Source organism: Zingiber officinale, chromosome 8A, assembly GCF_018446385.1.
Source record: "Zingiber officinale cultivar Zhangliang chromosome 8A, Zo_v1.1, whole genome shotgun sequence".
Taxonomy (NCBI): Eukaryota; Viridiplantae; Streptophyta; class Magnoliopsida; order Zingiberales; family Zingiberaceae; genus Zingiber; species Zingiber officinale.
In genome coordinates, this window is record NC_056000.1 from 39387015 (window position 1) to 39405908 (window position 18894).

At 39.1% G+C, this 18894-nt stretch overlaps 1 pseudogene; it reads right to left on the bottom strand.

Annotated features, from left to right (window-relative positions):
* Positions 1-1767: 1767 nt before the first annotated feature.
* LOC122010708 lies at positions 1768-4701 on the bottom strand (annotated as a pseudogene).
* Positions 4702-18894: the final 14193 nt, after the last annotated feature.

The window sequence follows — 18894 nt, forward strand, 5'->3', positions numbered from 1 at the left end:
TCCATATCATGCAAAAATCATTAAAACCTAGTTATCCATACTCATACAATAACCATGTTAGGTTTTTGTTATGTACACCCCATATCTTCATGCATGCAATGATATCATACAAATTCCCTATCATAATTACAATAACATGGACATAAGCATAATCATATACTTACCCTCAACTTGCTCCCTATTTAAACATGGGCATAATTGTAAATCTTAATATAAGCATGCAAATTCATAACATAAGCTTAAACATAGACTTGTGCATCAACATAAAATGAGCATTCATGGCAACTTAAACATGGTATAATCGTAAATCTAAACATAAGTATCCTAATTCATATCATGAGCTTAAAACATAGCATGAGCCACTACAAGAAAAAAACTAATAGACAACGCTTTTAAAGCGTTGTCTATGTGGCTGAAAAAACGTTGTTAAAAGCACTGTTGTTAAAAGTCTGCTCAAAGACAACGCTTTAAAAGCGTTGTCGTTTGTAGCAAAGACAACGCTTTTGCAACGCTTTAAAAGCGTTGTCATTTTTTACAAAGACAACGCATAAAAAAACATTGTCTTTGTTAAATACAATACATAAAAAGCGTTGTCTTTGCTAAAGACAATGCATAAAAGCGTTGTCTTTTTTAACAAAGACAATAATTTCACAATGCATAAAAAAGCGTTGTTTTTTTAGTAAAAGATAAGAAATTTTAAACTATTATCTTTTAATATCAAAGACAAATAAAAGATAAATGAAAATAAATCTATATTAATCAACAACATATTATTAAATAAACAACTAAGATCAATATAGAAATTATCATCCTTACACTTCTATAACAAACATAATTACCTGCATACAAAGAAATTTTAATTAGGAAACACTCAAAACTACTCCTATCGACTACATCTTATTGCATGAACTTAAAGAATCTTGATAGATGTTACTTATCCTCTTGACTTGAATGTTCTTTACTCATTGGCTTTAACCATCTTCTCGTTTACATCCCAAAGTCTTCTTAATAGTTCTTCGTCGAAGTACTTTCCAGTCATACCCTACCATTGAGGTTTGGATGCAGTGCGACATAGCATGTAGTTGCTGCTCCTATAATCATCCATATCCGAGCTGTTTTGCTGGAGTTTCTGAATACCTCCATTCACCATTCAAAATATCTAAAAAGACATTACATGTAAAATTTCCAAAATCTTAATATTTAATGAAAGTTAACAGGAATAAACAAATGACATGTGAAATATGAGTAACAAGTCTGTTGCAGGCTGATAAATTAAAAAAAAAAATATGAGTAACAAGTATTTCCTCTCCTTCTACAACTGTGTTAAACAGAATGAAATTCTACCATATTTGGTTGTAGTGCGGCTGGTGATCGCGAGCTGCACTTGAAAGGGTTGATTGACCAACGAAACAGGTGGCTGTGTTTGATTGTTTTGTTGAGCTCTGCTACTAACATCTTGTGAATGTCCTGTGCTATTAGTAGGAGCTGTCTAATTCTTTCAATAAAAAGTGCTAGCATTTAATTATTTATCTAGTCAAAAGGTGAATATACCACATTACAATTAACAAATGCAAATAGAAGAAAATAAATATATAATCACCTGATAGGTAACTAAGAACACTTAAATCTCGAACCCCTGTTGTGGGAAGTACTAGAAGAGTGGTAAAAATGGCAAAGAGAAGAGGAGAGTCCATATGTAGCCCACCTAATTCCAACTATGCATTTGGAAACAAAGAAGAAAATTTATCCCTCTCTAAAATGATATACTCAACACAGCAAACCTGCATAATATACAAAAATTAGTAAAACAGAAATATTAAATATTTAGTTAAAAAAATAGAACTAGCTACCAACAAAGCTTAAATATGAATTTGTTTACCCCTACTATTTCATACCCCTAAAAACATCTTCTTATTATAAAGGAGACAAGTGGGGTGTTGTTAGCACCAGCAGGAGATAAAATTCCAACTCCTAGAGATAGCAGAACTACACCAACCTTTAAAAAGGATAAAGCATATTGTAGATAAACCTGCAAGAGACCAAAACATAGAAATGCATAACTTCAAGTAAAGGTGAAGTCATACAACTTCTGAAGAAAAGACCCGACGAATATTAGGTAACAAATCCATTACTTCTCTTTGATCAGAAATATTAACAATTCCTAGAACAACACTATGTGAAACTTGTCCAATCCTATTGGGAGGTGAATGGGTTGAAGAATCAGTTCCTGCAAATTTATGAGAATTATAAATATATATAACTACGTAGACAACAGAGTTGTGTAATATTGTGCATTTAGCATACAGACATGACTTTAGTGACTTTTCTTGTACAAGGTGATAATATTAGAATCCTCAAAGGGCAAGTAACCTGCAAGCAACACAAATAGGATGACTCCACAAGACAATAAATCTGCAATTGCTCCGTCATAGCCTCTATCATTGAGAACCTAATACGAAGAGCAAAATTATTTTAGACAAGTATCAGATTTGATCTTCAAACTAGTTCAAAACATATCGTCACGAGATAGTTATCTCGACCTCTGGAGCAACATAATTTGGAGTGCCACAAGTGGTATGAAGTAAGCCATCATCCTGGAACAAACATTAAAAAAATTTGAAGCTTAATTGGATGATTATAAATCGAAAAATATTAAGAAATTATCCACTGATCAAAATGAAGTTTACCCTGACTTGTTGTGATAATGCACTTCATTCGAAGTCTGAAACTTTCAGGTTACCGTAGGCATCGAGTAGTAAATTTTCTGGCTGCAGAAATACATTTAACATAATTAATATTGCTCAAAGACTTGAACAATTCATCGTCATAAGGATGTGTGTGGTTAGTCTACTTTCAGATCGCGATGGTAAACTCCCTGTTATGGCAGTAATCAACCGCATTGATAAGTTGTTGGAAATATCTTCGTGCTTCATCTTCCCTCATACGACTATGGTTTACCTACATGATATATCAGACTAGAGTGAGAAGTATATGAATGGTGATAATTTGAGTTTCTAAGAAAAATCAAAGTTTTGAGATAAGCTTTAAGCTAATAAGTTTTAACATGATCTCAAAAAGGTCCTATGTTTGAATTCATTGGTGTCGGTAGTATATACTCTTTATCAATTCGCGTTCAAGACAACAGTATATTCCCTATGGCTTGAGCATGTATGTTCTTTCTAGAGAAGAAAATTGTCATAAGGAAATTGATGCATCAAAATTTGCACTTACTATTTTGTCGAAAAGCTCTCCCCCTATAGCAAATTCTAGTATAATGAAAATCTTAGATTTGCTTCCCATCACTTGGAATAGGGAAAAACATTAATCAGCTAAGTGAATGAACATTTCTCGAAGAAGAAATTGATATTCCTGCATCTGTGTGTGTGTTTATTGCCTAGTTCTTGTAAGTGTGAATCAATTGAGAGATTAATGCATGGACCGCAAGACTCTAGTTGATGATTACCGACCAAACTACAGTACCATGTCACTAGATGATAACTAAAATGAATTGTGAAATAGACATCACGAGGGACAAGGAAAGCATCACAATGCCACTCTTTCAACTAGGATAGTGTTACCAAAATTATCACATAGTGAGACTAGAAATAAGGTTGAAAGCAAAATTAGACCTCATAGATGCGAACAACATTAGGATGCTTTATTAACTTCATAGTAGCTACTTCTCGCTTGATCTGCATAAAGAATTTACTGTTAGTAAACTTGAAATATGTCAAGAGACGATCGAGGAAGACTTAACAAAGCTACTTCTGTGGTGGCAGGAAACAAAAATATTCAGGAAAAAAAGATAATAGTAGTGCATTTTAAGTTTTCAAATGCATCTGCCTATACATGTAGGATTCAATTGTCTGAAATCAGCACAAAGGCTCCAATGTCATCATGCATTCACACACATTGGGATTAGGTTACTACAAAAATAGTTTTGCAGATGTTATAAAGAAAAAAAACAAACTTAGCTTATAAGGAAGTAAAAAATTTCAGGAAAATTTAGCCACCTGTTCAACTAATTTGTGTTTGAGAACTTTCTCCTTGTCAAGAATCTTGATGGCAATGGGTTCTCCAGTTTCGATATTCCTTGCAAACTTGACCTTGGCAAATGTTCCTTCCCCGATCGTGCATCCCAGCTCATATTTACTGATTCTCCGTTTGATCTTAGTTGTATTCATTCCTTGTCTCTCCTTAAGAGTTATGCTTTCTGCTATGTTTGTCGATGCTTGATCTTAATTCAAAAAAGTCCTAATTCCACAACTCAATTTATTCTGCAAAAAATTCTTGGATCAAAGCATGCACAGCATAAAAAAGGCAAAGCTGAAGACATAGCACTAGCATCTAAAAAGAAGACAAGAAGATTTTGCAAGATACCAAGTATAGCAACAAAAAATAGCACAAATGATAGTAAATGAAGGATATATTGTTGTGAAACAACAGGAACCTGATAAAATGGCACAGAGCTGAAGCAAATCTTACAAAAGACCAAAAACCAGTAAGATCTTGTCAAATAGAAGAAGAAAGCTTGATCTTTGTGGTTGGTACCACCTGATTCAACAAGGGAAAAAGCAATAATGTTGGAGCGAATGATCGAGCAAAGCCAAAAAAAAAAGTAGAGAATCCAGAAACAAAGAAACTAAAGTAATATAGTACGTACAACTTCGTTTGTCACAATTTCAACAATTTCTTCATCATCCTCCAAGAAAGATGGACCGGTAAAGAACAAGAACAGTTATCTACTGATCTTCTTCTATATATATAAAAATAATTGAATTTTTGGCACCAGCAAATGCTGGGCAGAAGGGAACGCGCAGTAGAGCATGCTCCTGGCCATTACAGTATATCCTTATCCTTTCATCTGGGGCTCCAACTTGGAAAGAAACCCCAGGGCGATTGGGGGAAGAAGAGTCCGGGAGACGGCAATTCCTGAATGTTGGTGCAATATCCCTCAGGTCAAGGCTGATCTGGTTGACCAAGCTTGAGTCTTGGTTTGAGTTTCGATATTTGATAATACAAGACTTCGATGAAATGGACAAGTGCAGGTGCAGTTGTTCATTTGGGGGAGATTGTTTGGTACAATTCCCCTCTGATCAGGATCTGATCATTTTGGTTGGAGAAGAGTCAAGTAGGTCAAGGTTGACCAGATACTTGACTGGAAAGTCCTAACTGGGATGTTAGGCAGAAGGGAAATCCTAGTGAGTGAAGCCAGGTGAAAGACCTTGTCACGCCCCAGGTAACCCCTGTCCAAAGAAATTTCGACAAAATCTCCCCTGTACGGGTGACAATCTGAAACATTAATACATACAAAATATACCTCAGCCACACTCGGCTGGAATATATATACAAAAAAGAAATAATATAACCACACAGTTAATATACACAGCCTACTCGGCTGGACATAAATGAATAAAACATATAACCACGCAGTTTAATAAGCCTACATGACTGAACGTAAACACATAGCAGCGGAAGACATAAAGCGATACGAACGTAAAAATAACGATACTAACAAAAATACATGTCATCACAGACTTGACCCAAAATTCACATTGACTTGTTGAAAAACAAAATACACCAAATCAATATACCACCCCAAACGATAACAAAACCAAAATGAAAACTATCCTCGAGTGTGACGTAGGACCCAGGACTGGCAGCCGGCATCTCTCCAAGCATCCATGACTCATCTATCTGTTACCTGGCGAAAGAAAACCATTTTGTGGGGTGGTGAGTATTGGAACTCAGCGGGTAAGGAAAGAGATAGTGCATGAACATAACATGTAAGTAGAGAGTGTCAACAGTATACAGTCTCATAAGAGAAATAGAAGATACTACAATAGAACCAAAATAAATGCTCATACCTGAAACCATATGCTAGGCTAGGTATAGTAGGTCAGAACTGGTACTAATATGCTACAGTACTGTTCATAACTATAGAGGTAATAAGCAAGGTATATACAAATTTCCAATGACTAAACATTTACAATGAGAATATATCTCAACACAAGTAAGCATATCAGTATATGTGAACAACAACAGTAAGCAATAACAACATATATAGACAACAGCAGCCAAAGCAAATATAATAACAGCGTATGCACGGATGGTCATTCCCGCCCACCTCTCCGCACCATGACCCCTGTATGGTTGAGAGGTCGGGTCAGTGACAGACTGTACACCACTCCAGCTACCACTCACACGAGTGGCCGAGGGGACAGTTGCATAGTAGCTAACTAGCTACATCTGCGACGGGGTCCCTGCTGCTCGTAACTCCAGCTACCACTCTCCATGAGTGGCCGAGCGCGGCACGACAGGACAAGCGGCATCAACTCCAGCTACCACTCTCTCGAGTGGCCGAGGATGCGGCCCCTTTTTAACGACTCTCTCGACCGCAAGGGAGAATGGGTCGTTGACATGTATGCCATGACAGGATACGAACAATGCAACAGTCATCATATATATATATATATATATATATATAAGCAGAAACAGGTATTCTACATGAAGCCAGCATGCTCAATATCGTACATAAATAAGCAACAGTCAAAGCATACAAACATGGTATCTAGTATCTGCTACTGATAATGGACAACAACAAGAGACTGTATAGATATGGAACGAATTTCTCAAAGTTTGCGTAGAAGTATCAAACGCGGGAAAGTAAGAGTGGAGTCAAGGTAAACAGCCCTTATCCAAAATAATTCATGCACTAAGGTCAAAGTACTAAAAGAAAACAAAGCAAGAAGTGCCCGCCTTATGTGTAGATCGTGCTAATTAACCCCACATCGAGATGCTCATCTCGAATCAAAATCCTGTAAATCACATGATGTACAGTTTAGTTAACCATGCTATATATCAACTAACTAAACCTAGTTCCCAAAACCGATAAGGTAACCCTCCATCGTAATGATTATTAGTCGACACTAATCGTCAATTTACCTCGATTAATCCAATCAATAAATCCTTAATTAGAAAATCCACACCATTCCAGAACTTCAACGGCACACAACGATCCAGAAAATCACCATGTAACACATCGAAAACCCTTGAATGAACCTCGAAAATCTACAGCTATATTGAAAGTCAGAGCAACATTGAATAGGACCTAGAATTTCCACAAATTCAAACATAACCGATCACTTCACAGGGCAGGGAGGAACAACAACTAGGTTTGCACAATTTTACTCTGAATCGAACTAACCTTCTGAATCGAACCAGTAATTTCCATATGACTTAGGAAGCAAAACAACTAATAACAAGGCATAAACAACCATCCAATTTGTCCACAAACCCAGCTGTCATCTTGAAGCAGAAGAGTGACATCACTGAAAACAACTTACTAATATAAATCTTGTCAACAGATCAGAAAATCACCTAGACGCAGAAACATCTCCTTAAAACCAAATGGACAGAACTCCGGGCACAACAAGGAGATCATCAATTGAAGCCTAATATATCAGAAAACCATTTTGAGATTTCGAAAACAAAAAGGAGGATCAATATTTTCATCATTTGTAGCTTACCAGAATCTGTCCGAGAATAACAGAAACAATAGGGAAAGGCAAAAGCAACTCTAATCAAGACTTAATCCACCAACAAATCCAGCAAAATCCGTAATAAGGAAACAAAACCGCAACCAATCCCAAAATCTGATGTTGGAAACCAAATCACGCCGTAAGAACCAACAAGAGCAACATGAAGACCTCGAATCGCATCTCAACCAACCCAAACAATCATCCCAATCGGCATATCCCACTTCTCCTAAGCATCTAGCCCTTACCTCATGGAAATCATACTAACCTAAAGGTGTACTTGCTGGCAAGCTCTCGTCGTGGCCGCAGGTGGCAGTAGATCGGGCAGCTGGCGCTAGGGCAATGAGAAGAGGTCGTCGCATGTGCTGCTCGCGTGCAAGGAAGGGAGGAGACCGGTGGCTGGGGCTCGTCTCGGGTGCTGGCGTGAGGAGGAGAGGGCATCAGCGTCTGGATGCTCACGGGAGTGGAGAGCCGACGGCGTCTTGGCGTTTCCGTGAGGAGGGCCGACGGCTGGGTTGCGGGAGGTCGCGAGAGGGGAAGGGAAGCTAGGGCACGGGCAAGGGGTTTGGCGCAGAGAGCTTAGGGGAGAAGATATTTATATTTAGAACTTAGTATTCGGTAAATTAAAAACTAAGTTTATTCCTCAATAACTTTCATATTTGGATATTCCAAACAGACTTTTCTCAAACCCACAAGTGCATCCCCTCTAAATATGTCGTACAAGCTCCAATTAAATCTCAAAAAATTCCTAAAAATTCTGATAAGATTATTTGTCAAATAATCTTATTTTTAATTATTATTTTGTTGCCGTATTTTACATTCTCCCCCACTAATTAAAAATTTAATCCCCAAATTTACTGCTCAACTCAGGAAATCCTCATCCGAGGGTAACAACCAAATAACACACCCATATACTAGTCCAACATAATATCATGATCAAATCCTTAACCGAAACGGACGCTTTTGTGGATTATGAGTCCACCCTGCTTCTGCTACTCCTTCACTACTATCTAGCCAACCGTGAGTAATTTAATTACATCTGAAATTTATAATGCACACTACCAACAAATCCTCTAACATCCGTATAATGCGCTTAGATTGTCCATCTGTATGGGGTTGGAAACTCCTACTACAACTAAACTCTATACTAATGATCTACCCTATTCAAGCCTATGTTGGATACCAACAATTAATTCAACACCAACACTCCCAATGGATACTTTACACCTTGATTAATCACTTGTTAAAATTTCTAAAAACAGTTTGCAGTAAGATCAAAATCCGTCTTGAATATTCATACACAGTCCAAACATTTTTCTTGCGATATGTTTTCTGACCACTTTCTTTCTCTGGTTGTTTCCTACCTTTGCAAAAAGAAAGCCTCAAAATTCAATTGTAGCAAAAGCATACACTCAAATATAATAATGCTAACTATACGAACGCTTCCTGACAACCAAGATTGCTTTGAGGTAGTCTTTTTACACCTTCATGCATAAATTATCAAATGCAAAGGTGTAACTTAAAGTGCTAACTATACGAATGCTTCCTGACAATCAAGATTGCTTTGAGGTAGTCTTTTTACACCTTCATGCATAAATTATCAAATGCAAAGGTGTAACTTAAAGTGTTTGATGGATCTAACTAATAATTGACATAACACAAGTTATACATAGTATAACCAACTAACCAAGTATTAAATATGTATGATAAAACATACCTCCTATAGTTTGGAGAAATCCTGCCGCTGCCTGGTCCCAAAACTCGAGAGTCACATCGAGGGATCAACTTACAAAAGGAAAACAAAACAATCGGAACACCGAAAATCATAAATCGAAACAAGATCGAACCTCGCTCTGATACCACTAAATTGATATCAGATTAACTCAAAAATCGTAATTCGAAAAACAAACAGGCATCGTATAACTGCTCTGATACCACTAGACTGTCACGCCCCAGGTAGCCCCTGTCCAAAGAAATTTCGACAAAATCTCCCCTGTACGGGTGACAATCTGAAACATTAATACATACAAAATATACCTCAGCCACACTCGGCTGGAATATATATACAAAATAGAAATAATATAACCACACAGTTAATATACACAGCCTACTCGGCTGGACATAAATGAATAAAACATATAACCACGCAGTTTAATAAGCCTACATGGCTGAACGTAAACACATAGCAGCGGAAGACATAAAGTGATACGAACATAAAACTAACGACACTAACAAAAATACCTGTCATCACAGACTTGACCCAAAATTCACATCGACTTGTTGAAAAACAAAATACACCAAATCAATATACCACCCCAAACGATAACAAAACCAAAACGAAAACTATCCTCGAGTGTGCGTAGGACCTAGGACTGGCAGCCATCATCTCTCCAAGCATCCATGACTCATCTATCTGTTACCTGGCGAAAGAAAACCATTTTGTGGGGTGGTGAGTATTAGAACTCAGCGGGTAAGGAAAGAGATAGTGCATGAACATAACATGTAAGTAGAGAGTGTCAACAGTATACAGTCTCATAAGAGAAATAGCAGATACTATAATAGAACCAAAATAAATGCTCATACCTGAAACCATATCCTAGGCTAGATATAGTAGGTCAGAACTGGTACTAATCTGCTACAGTACTGTTCATAACTATAGAGGTAATAAGCAAGGTATATACAAATTTCCAATGACTAAACATTTACAATGAGAATATATCTCAACACAAGTAAGCATATCAGTATATGTGAACAACAACAGTAAGCAATAACAGCATATATAGACAGCAGCAGCCAAAGCAAATATAATAACAGCGTATGCACGGATGGTCACTCCCGCCCACCTCTCCGCACCATGACCCCTGTATGGTCGAGAGGCCGGGTCAGTGACAGACTGTACCCACTCCAGCTACCACTCACACGAGTGGCCGAGGGGACAGTTGCATAGTAGCTAACTAGCTACATCTGCAACGGGATCCCTGCTGCTCGTAACTCCAGCTACCACTCTCCATGAGTGGCCGAGCGCGGCATGATAGGACAAGCGGCATCAACTCCAGCTGCCACCCTCTCGAGTGGCCGAGGATGCGACCCCTTTTTAACGACTCTCTCGACAGTAAGGGAGAATGAGTCGTTGACATGTATGCCATGACAGGATGCAAACAATGCAACAGTCATCATATATATATATATATAAGCAGAAACAGGTATGCTACATGAAGCCAGCATGCTCAATATCGTACATAAATAAGCAACAGTCAAAGCATACAAACATGGTATCTAGTATCTGCTACTGATAATGGACAACAACAAGAGACTGTATAGATATGGAACGAATTTCTCAAAGATTGTGTGGAAGTATCAAGCGCAGGAAAGTAAGAGTGGAGTCAAGGTAAACATCCCTTATCCAAAATAATTCATACACTAAGGTCAAAGTACTAAAAGAAAATAAAGCAAGAAGTACCCGCCTTATGTGTAGATCGTGCTAATTAATCCCACATCGAGATGCTCGTCTCGAATCAAAATCCTGCAAATCACATGATGTACAGTTTAGTTAATCATGCTATATATCAACTAACTAAACCTAGTTCCTAAAACCGATAAGGTAACCCTCCATCATAATGATTATTAGTCAACACTAATCGTCGATTTACCTCGATTAATCCAATCAATAAATCCTTAATTAGAAAATCCACACCATTCCAGAACTTCAACGGCACACAACGATCCAGAAAATCACCATGTAACACATCGAAAACCCTTGAATGAACCTCGAAAATCTACAGCTATATTGAAAGTCAGAGCAACATTGAATAGGACCTAGAATTTCCTCAAATTCAAACATAACCGATCACTTCACAGGGCATGGAGGAATAACAACTAGGTTTGCACAATATTACTCCGAATCGAACTAACCTCCTGAATCGAACTAGTAATTTCCATATGACTTAGGAAGCAAAACAACTAATTATAACAAGGCATAAACAACCATCCAATTTGTCCTAGTGAGTGAAGCCAAGCAGAAGAGAAGTCCTAGTGAGTGAAGCTAGGCAGAATGGAAGTCCTGGTGAGTGAAGCCAGGCATGGGGGGAAATCCAGATGGGTCAAGGTTGACCAGACATCTGGTGAAAGTCCAAGTAGGTCAAAGGATTGACCGGATACTTGGCATGATGAAGAAAAGTCCAAGTGGGTCAAAGGGATTGACCGGACACTTGGTGAGGGAGTCCTAGCAGGTCAAGGGTGACCGGATGCTAGGCATGATGAACCAACAGGTCATGGATTGACCGGATGTTGGTTTGGGGGCTTTGGGACTTGGTTTTGGGCAAAAACCAGCAGCTGGATCGATCAGTGGATTGATTGGCTGGAGTCCAATCGATCAGCCGATCGATTGGGGTGTCCCCGCAAGAAGCCTTCGTCCCAATCGATCAGTGGATCGATTGGGAGGAAGTCACGAGCGCATAGAACGCCTCTGGATCGATCAGTGATCGATTGGGAGGAAGTCACGAGCGCACAGAACGCCTCTGGATCGATCAGCTGATCGATCCAGATGTCCCAATCTATCAGTGGATCGATTGGGAATGTGCGTTTTATCGCGATAAGCCCTAGATCGATCAGCCGATCGATCTAGGCAAATTCCTATAGCACAGAGGTGCTCTGGATCAATCCGTTGATCGATCCAAAGTCTCCCCGATCGATTGGGAGCAATCCAATCAATCGGGATTCGACCGTTAGCGTCAATAAAAGCCGCAGGCATTCGATTCCTTCGGTAGAGCTCACGACATTCATCTCAGATCCTCACAGCAACTCCACAGCTTCTCCACAAAGTGCAGATCGCCAGTTCTTAAAGGTTCTTGGAGGTTTTCCAAGTCAAGAGGCGTATCTACAGCTGAAGAAGAAAGCTAGGGTTAGGGTGTTTCTATATTTATTGTAAGCTTCTGCTTGTATTTGTTTATCCTTTCCCTTTCTTCTTGTAGTGTGAACTTATAGGGCTTCTCCTCCTTCGGTAGTTACCGAAAATGGAGCCAAGAGCAAATCCAAAGATGTGAGGCCAATGATAAAGTGATCAAGCTTTTGGTCAATTTATTGCCTAGCCACATTCTTGGAAAAATTGGAGAGTTCAAGGATGCCAAGGAGCTTTGGAGCAAATTGGCATCAATTCATGGGATCCCCTCCACTATACCGAATCAAGAGGAATCCAAAGAGGGCAACTCATTGGAGTAAGACCAAGAGGAGGACTCCGAAGTTGAGAGATGCTCAACTTCCGAAGAAGAAGTCCAAGAAGAAGCTTCATCTTCAAAGGGATGCAACGAAGAGGGTAAGGAGAGAGCATACTCCTTGTTCCATGCATAAGATGAAGATGAAGAAGTCTCCACCTCTAGGATTGAGTGGGAGCAACTTTTGGTGACACCGAATCAAGAAGAAGGAGAAGTCTCCACATCCGGGTCAAGAAGGGATGAAGAAGCTTCCACCTCTACAAATCAAGTCATATCTATTGGAGGAGAATCATCATCGGATCAAGAGGAAGCCTCCACATCCGGATTCAAAGAAGAAAGTGTCATCCCTACACATGAAGGTATAAGTGTGTCAATTAATAATAAAAATCATATCATATGCTTTGAATGTAGGGAACATGGGCATTACAAGAGTAAATGCCCTAAATTGGCCAAGAAGAAGGGCCAAGTGGCACAAAAGGGCAAGGAGAAGCCAAAGGAGACCGCTCCCGGAACAAAGAAGAGCAAGGAGCACATTGTGTGCTTCTCCTACAATCAAAAGGGGCATTACCGAAGTCATTGCCCTAAGGGGAAGAAGGCGGTCAAGGCTCAAGGAGGAAGCTCAACTCAAGGGGAAGCCTCCAAGGTAAAGAGAAAGGTATCATTTATTGAGCCTATCCCCTTGAGTAATGGTAAAAAACATGATAGTTTTAATTTATAACATTTTAATGCTATTTACCATGAAAATAGGAGGCATGATAAAGTTAAGGAAAATCATGTAGCTTATCATGCTAGAACCTCTCAACCTAGGTTCAGAAAGGTAGATAGGAATTTAGGCAAGAACCCTAAGGATTCTAGGTACTTGCCTAAGAAGAAGAAAAATCAAGGTTTTAGTGAAAAACCTAAGGTTGAAGAATTATGGAAGGAAAATCAAGTCTTGAGGTCAAGACTTGACAAATTAGAAAGGACTCTTAGAAAAATCACAAATATGACACAAGGATCCAAGAGTCAAAACCTAGGTCTAGAAGTATCAAAGTCATCAAATGGTCATAAGGGTTTGGGATACAAACCTGAAACCAAAAAGGATGTACCTACTTATCATAGAGTTGCATATAGTTATGGAACAAACCCTAGGTCTAGTGGTCAAGTCAAGAATACTAGGGATGTCATCCCTAAGAGTATTTTTGCAACAAATGTGACTAAGACTTCTAAGAAGTCCAAGAAAGTCACAAAGAAGGTCACAAGGAAAACAATCCCTAGGTATGACCTAGAAAATGTGGCCAAGGCTTCTAAGAAGTCAAATAAGGTCACTAGGAAGGTATCTAGGGAAGTTATCCCTAGTGAGTACCTAGAGCATCCAAGGAACACCAATAGGTTTTGGGTTCCTAGGAGCATCTTCTCTACCCCATAGATGGGTTACAGAGTATCAACTCTAAGTGAAAGGGTAGTTAACCTACTCATGAAGAAGTTGACACTCAAGGAGCATTTTCAAGGTTATTATTAACCTTTGAAAATGAAATAGATATATGATTTACTCTTTGGAAGAGTAAAATGTGCCTAATTCCTGAGATATTGATTTTAATCTTAATTGGCACAATTTGGGAAAACCTAAGAAATATCAAGTTGGGACTTTGGTATTTTCTTAGTAATTTAAGGCTAATCTAAGCCTTAATTTAAAGTGTTACTCTTGTGGAAAAATGAAATATGCCAACACTTGAGGAATATACTTAATTTCAATTGGCATAAGTTAATCAAGAGAACTAAAAATGTCAATTTAGGTTTTGGCATTTTCTTGGAGCGTTTAGAGGGCAATCTAGGTTTAAGTTTCAACTTAGTTAATGTTTAAGGACACTTAGATAGGTAATCTAGGTATTTTATTTATGCTAAACCTTGCCATGATTGTTTGCTCACTATATGCCATGTCATCATATTTATTTTTGTATTTTGCATTCATACCTTATGATGAAAAACACAAAAATATCATGTCATGACATACATACATCATGTAGTTATAGGTCCTAATTTCTTTTGAAAATTATTTCTTTTTGATGTATGCCATAACATATCATGCATGATGTTATTTCCTTAAAATTAAGGACAAATGACATTTATCAACAAGTATCAACAAGTGACATCCTAGGTGGATGTTCAATATCCACAAAATGCCTAGATAGATATGCATGATCCCTAGACTAGGGCAAAACCAAATTTTACATCTCACAAAGACCTATAAGATGACTTGTATGTGTTTTGTGCACAGTAGATACAAGTGAGATGTTAGGATAATGAACAAAACTCAACATGCTGATTTAGTGCATTTCCTTGAGTTTTAAGTTCATCAAAACACATAGTTATGTGTTTTCCCATCATTGGGAAAACTAATATACAAGTCATGTGCATTAAGCCCAAGGAACATGGTGGAATATTGGTTTTGAAAATCATTTTTAAATGCTTTTGGAAAACCTTGGTGAAGGCTATCTTTTGATAGTACTCATCATTGAATAGTTAGGCACAAGCTAGAAGAAAACACTAAAGTTTTTACAAGTTTTTCTAGTTTGTGTCAATCTTTGAAAATATGATGTATTTTCATAGAAAACTATTTTTTCATGATAAAGTATACCCTAAATAATGTCTACACGAATTTTTATGATTTTTAGAATTTTGTAGAATTTTCTAGGGGTTTCTGAAGTTGACTGAAATGAAATTTCAGCAACTATCAGACCTCAATCGATCACCCGATCGATTGAAGGGTCTCAATCGATCGGGCGATCGATCGAGAGCAAGCTTCTCGTGAACAGAAGCTTCCTGGATCGATCCATCGATCGATCCAGCCCTCCTGAATCGATCAGTGGATCGATTCAAGTTGGTTCAATCGATTGGAACCCAACTCCAATCGATCGAAGATGCTGATTTTGGCTAGGAAAGCTTATTTTCAGCATTTTGAACCTATTTTAGTCTAGGTAACCATTCCTAACCCTTAAAAATATATTTATATACATAAAAAGGGTGTTTTCATGTTGAAAACAAGGATGGATTGGTTAAGGGATACTAAGTAGAAGTTTAGGTTGAGGTTTGCTTCAAATATTGAATATTTGAACCTCAAAACTTCTAAATTTGGGTTTCCTAAAGGTTTAGGGATTTCAAGTCATTGTTGGTGCAATGACAGAAGTTACCACCATGTTTTTAGGGGGAGGGACTCTTTAAAGACATGAAAACTATTTTTTCATGAACCTTGGAAGGTGGTTAACCTTCTTTTCAGAACATGCTCAAGGTTGAGTGTTTGAACTTTAATGGGGAGTGGATATCCTCATTGTTCAAGTGGTTTAAGTTAAAAATGCTCAAGGATGGGCATTTGACTACATTAATGGGAGAATGTAGGGTTAAGGATAATGAAGGGTATGGGACTTTGATTATCGTGTTGATCACAACGAGTGAAGTTGTGAACAACGATGAGCAACTCTTCAGGGGGAGAGTCTCAAAGGGGAGAGTTTTCAACAAGTGAATTTGTTGATGTGTGCCCAAAGATGGGGCATTTGTTGATGTGTGTCAATAGGGGGAGAATGAAGGGTTTAAGTTAGGACTTCATTACCTAGAGGGAGTTTGCCCTCTTAGGAGGAGAATGAAGGGTTTAACTTATGCCTTCATTACCTAGTGGCATGAAGGAGGTTGAGGCTATGGGATTAGCCTAACTTAAATGTGGTATTGTCAAACATCAAAAAGGGGAAAATTATTAGTGCAATATCCCTCAGCTCAAGGCTGACCTGGTTGACCAAGCTTGAGTCTTGGTTTGAGTTTCGATTTTTGACAATACAATACTTCGATGATATGGACAAGTGTATGTGCAGTTGTTCATTTGGGGGAGATTGTTTGGTGCAATTCCCCTCTGATCAGGGTCTGATCATTTTGGTTGGAGAAGAGTCAAGTAGGTCAAGGTTGACCAGATACTTGACTGGGAAGTCCTAACTGGGATGTTAGGTAGAAGGGAAATCCTGGTGAGTGAAGTCAGGTGAAAGACCTAGTGAGTGAAGCTAGGCAGTTTGAAAGTCCTGGTGAGTGAAGACAGGCAGAAGGAAAATCCTGGTGAGTGAAGTCAGGTGAAAGACCTAGTGAGTGAAGTTAGGCAGTGAGAAAATCCTGGTGAGTGAAGCCAGGTGAAAATCCTAGTGAGTGAAACTAGGTGAAAGTCCTAGTGAGTGAAGCCAGGCAGAAGAGAAGTCCTAGTGAGTGAAGCTAGGCAGAATGGAAGTCCTGGTGAGTGAAGCCAGGCACGGGGGGAAATCCAGATGGGTCAAGGTTGACCAGACATCTGGTGAAAGTCCAAGTAGGTCAAAGGATTGACCGGATACTTGGCATGATGAAGAAAAGTCCAAGTGTATCAAAGGGATTGACCGGACACTTGGTGAGGGAGTCCTAGCAGGTCAAGGGTGACCGGATGCTAGGCATGATGAACCAACATGTCATGGATTGACTGGATGTTGGTTTGGAGGCTTTGGGACTTGGTTTTGGGCAAAAACAAGCAGCTGGATTGATTAGTGGATCGATTGGCTGGAGCCCAATCGATCAGCTGATCGATTGGGGTGTCCCCGTGAGAAGCCTTCATCCTAATCGATCAGTGGATCGATTGGGAGGAAGTCGCGAGCGCACAGAACGCCTCTAGATCGATCAGCTGATCGATCCAGAGGTCCCAATCGATCAGTGGATCGATTAGGAAGGTGCGTTTTGTCACGATAAGCCCTGGATCGATCAGCCGATCGATCTAGGCAAATTCCTATAGCACAGAGGTGCTTTGGATCGATCTGTTGATCGATCCAAAGCCTCCCCGATCGATTGGGAGCAATCCAATCGATCAGGATCTGACCGTTGGCGTCAATAAAAGCCGCAGGCGTTCGATTCCTTTGGTAGAGCTCACGACATTCATCTCAGATCCTCACAGCAACTCCACAGCTTCTCCACAAAGTGCAGATCGCCAGTTCTTGAAGGTTCTTGGAGGTTTTCCAAGTCAAGAGGCGGATCTACAGCTGAAGAAGAAAGCTAGGGTTAGGGTGTTTCTATACTCATTGTAAGCTTCTGCTTGTATTTGTGTATCCTTTCCCTTTCTTCTTGTAGTGTGAACTTGTAGGGCTTCTCCGCCTTCGGTAGTTACCGAAAATGAGTATTTATTAGTGGAGGTGTGTGTGAGTGTGTGGATCCTTAGACTAGTCACCTCATTTAGAGGTGGATACCAAGTAAATCTACTTGTTAGCGTTGTGTGTGTTGTTTCTTGTATATTTCCGCTGCACATCTTTGAAGAAACAAGCAACGCCGACCACGAGCACGCGACGAGCTATTCACCCCCCCCCCCTCTAGCTACATTTTGGTCCCAACACTGAAGGTCGCGCCATGTTCCGTAAATCTAAGAGCTGGAACAAACAACACCACAGAAAAATAATCATATACCCTAAAATCCCGCCAGCTGCGGCATCCCTGCGGAAAAGAATCGGTCGGAGACTGAGCGCAGAAGAAGAGCCCGGAGGCGGGAGGGGTGGGAGGGGATGGAGGGGAAGAGGTAGGTGCGGTGGGATCGATTTGTCATGGTCGATCGCCTCAGCACCGGGATCTGCCGCTTGAGAGGAGGAGTTGGATGGAGAAGGATGGCGTGAGATTTAGACGAGAACTAGGGCGTGAGAGGAGTTGGGAGAAGGGTTCGGGAGGGATTTGATCGGAAGATAGGTGGGCGAGTGAAATTATGGGTTTTCTATTCCTTACTTGATCCAACGGTTTATATTAATGTAGATTTAGATGAGAGTTTGACAATAGACAACGTTTTTTAAAAATCGTTGTAAAAAAATGCTAATAGACAACGCTTTTTAAGAAATGTTATCTTTGACCCATAAAAATCACTAATAGACAACGATTTTTTAAAAAATGTTATCTATTAATAAGAAATTAATGAAATAGACAACGCTTTTCACTAAAAGCGTTGTTAAAAAAAAAAAGACAACACTTTTTAAAAAAAACGTTGCCTTTTAAGTGTTGTAGAATCCCATTTTTTTTTTTTTTTGTAGTGAGCATTCATAGCAACTTAAACATGGCATAATCATAAACCTAAACATAAGCATCCAAATTCATATCATGAGCTTAAACATAGACTTATGCATCAACATAGCATA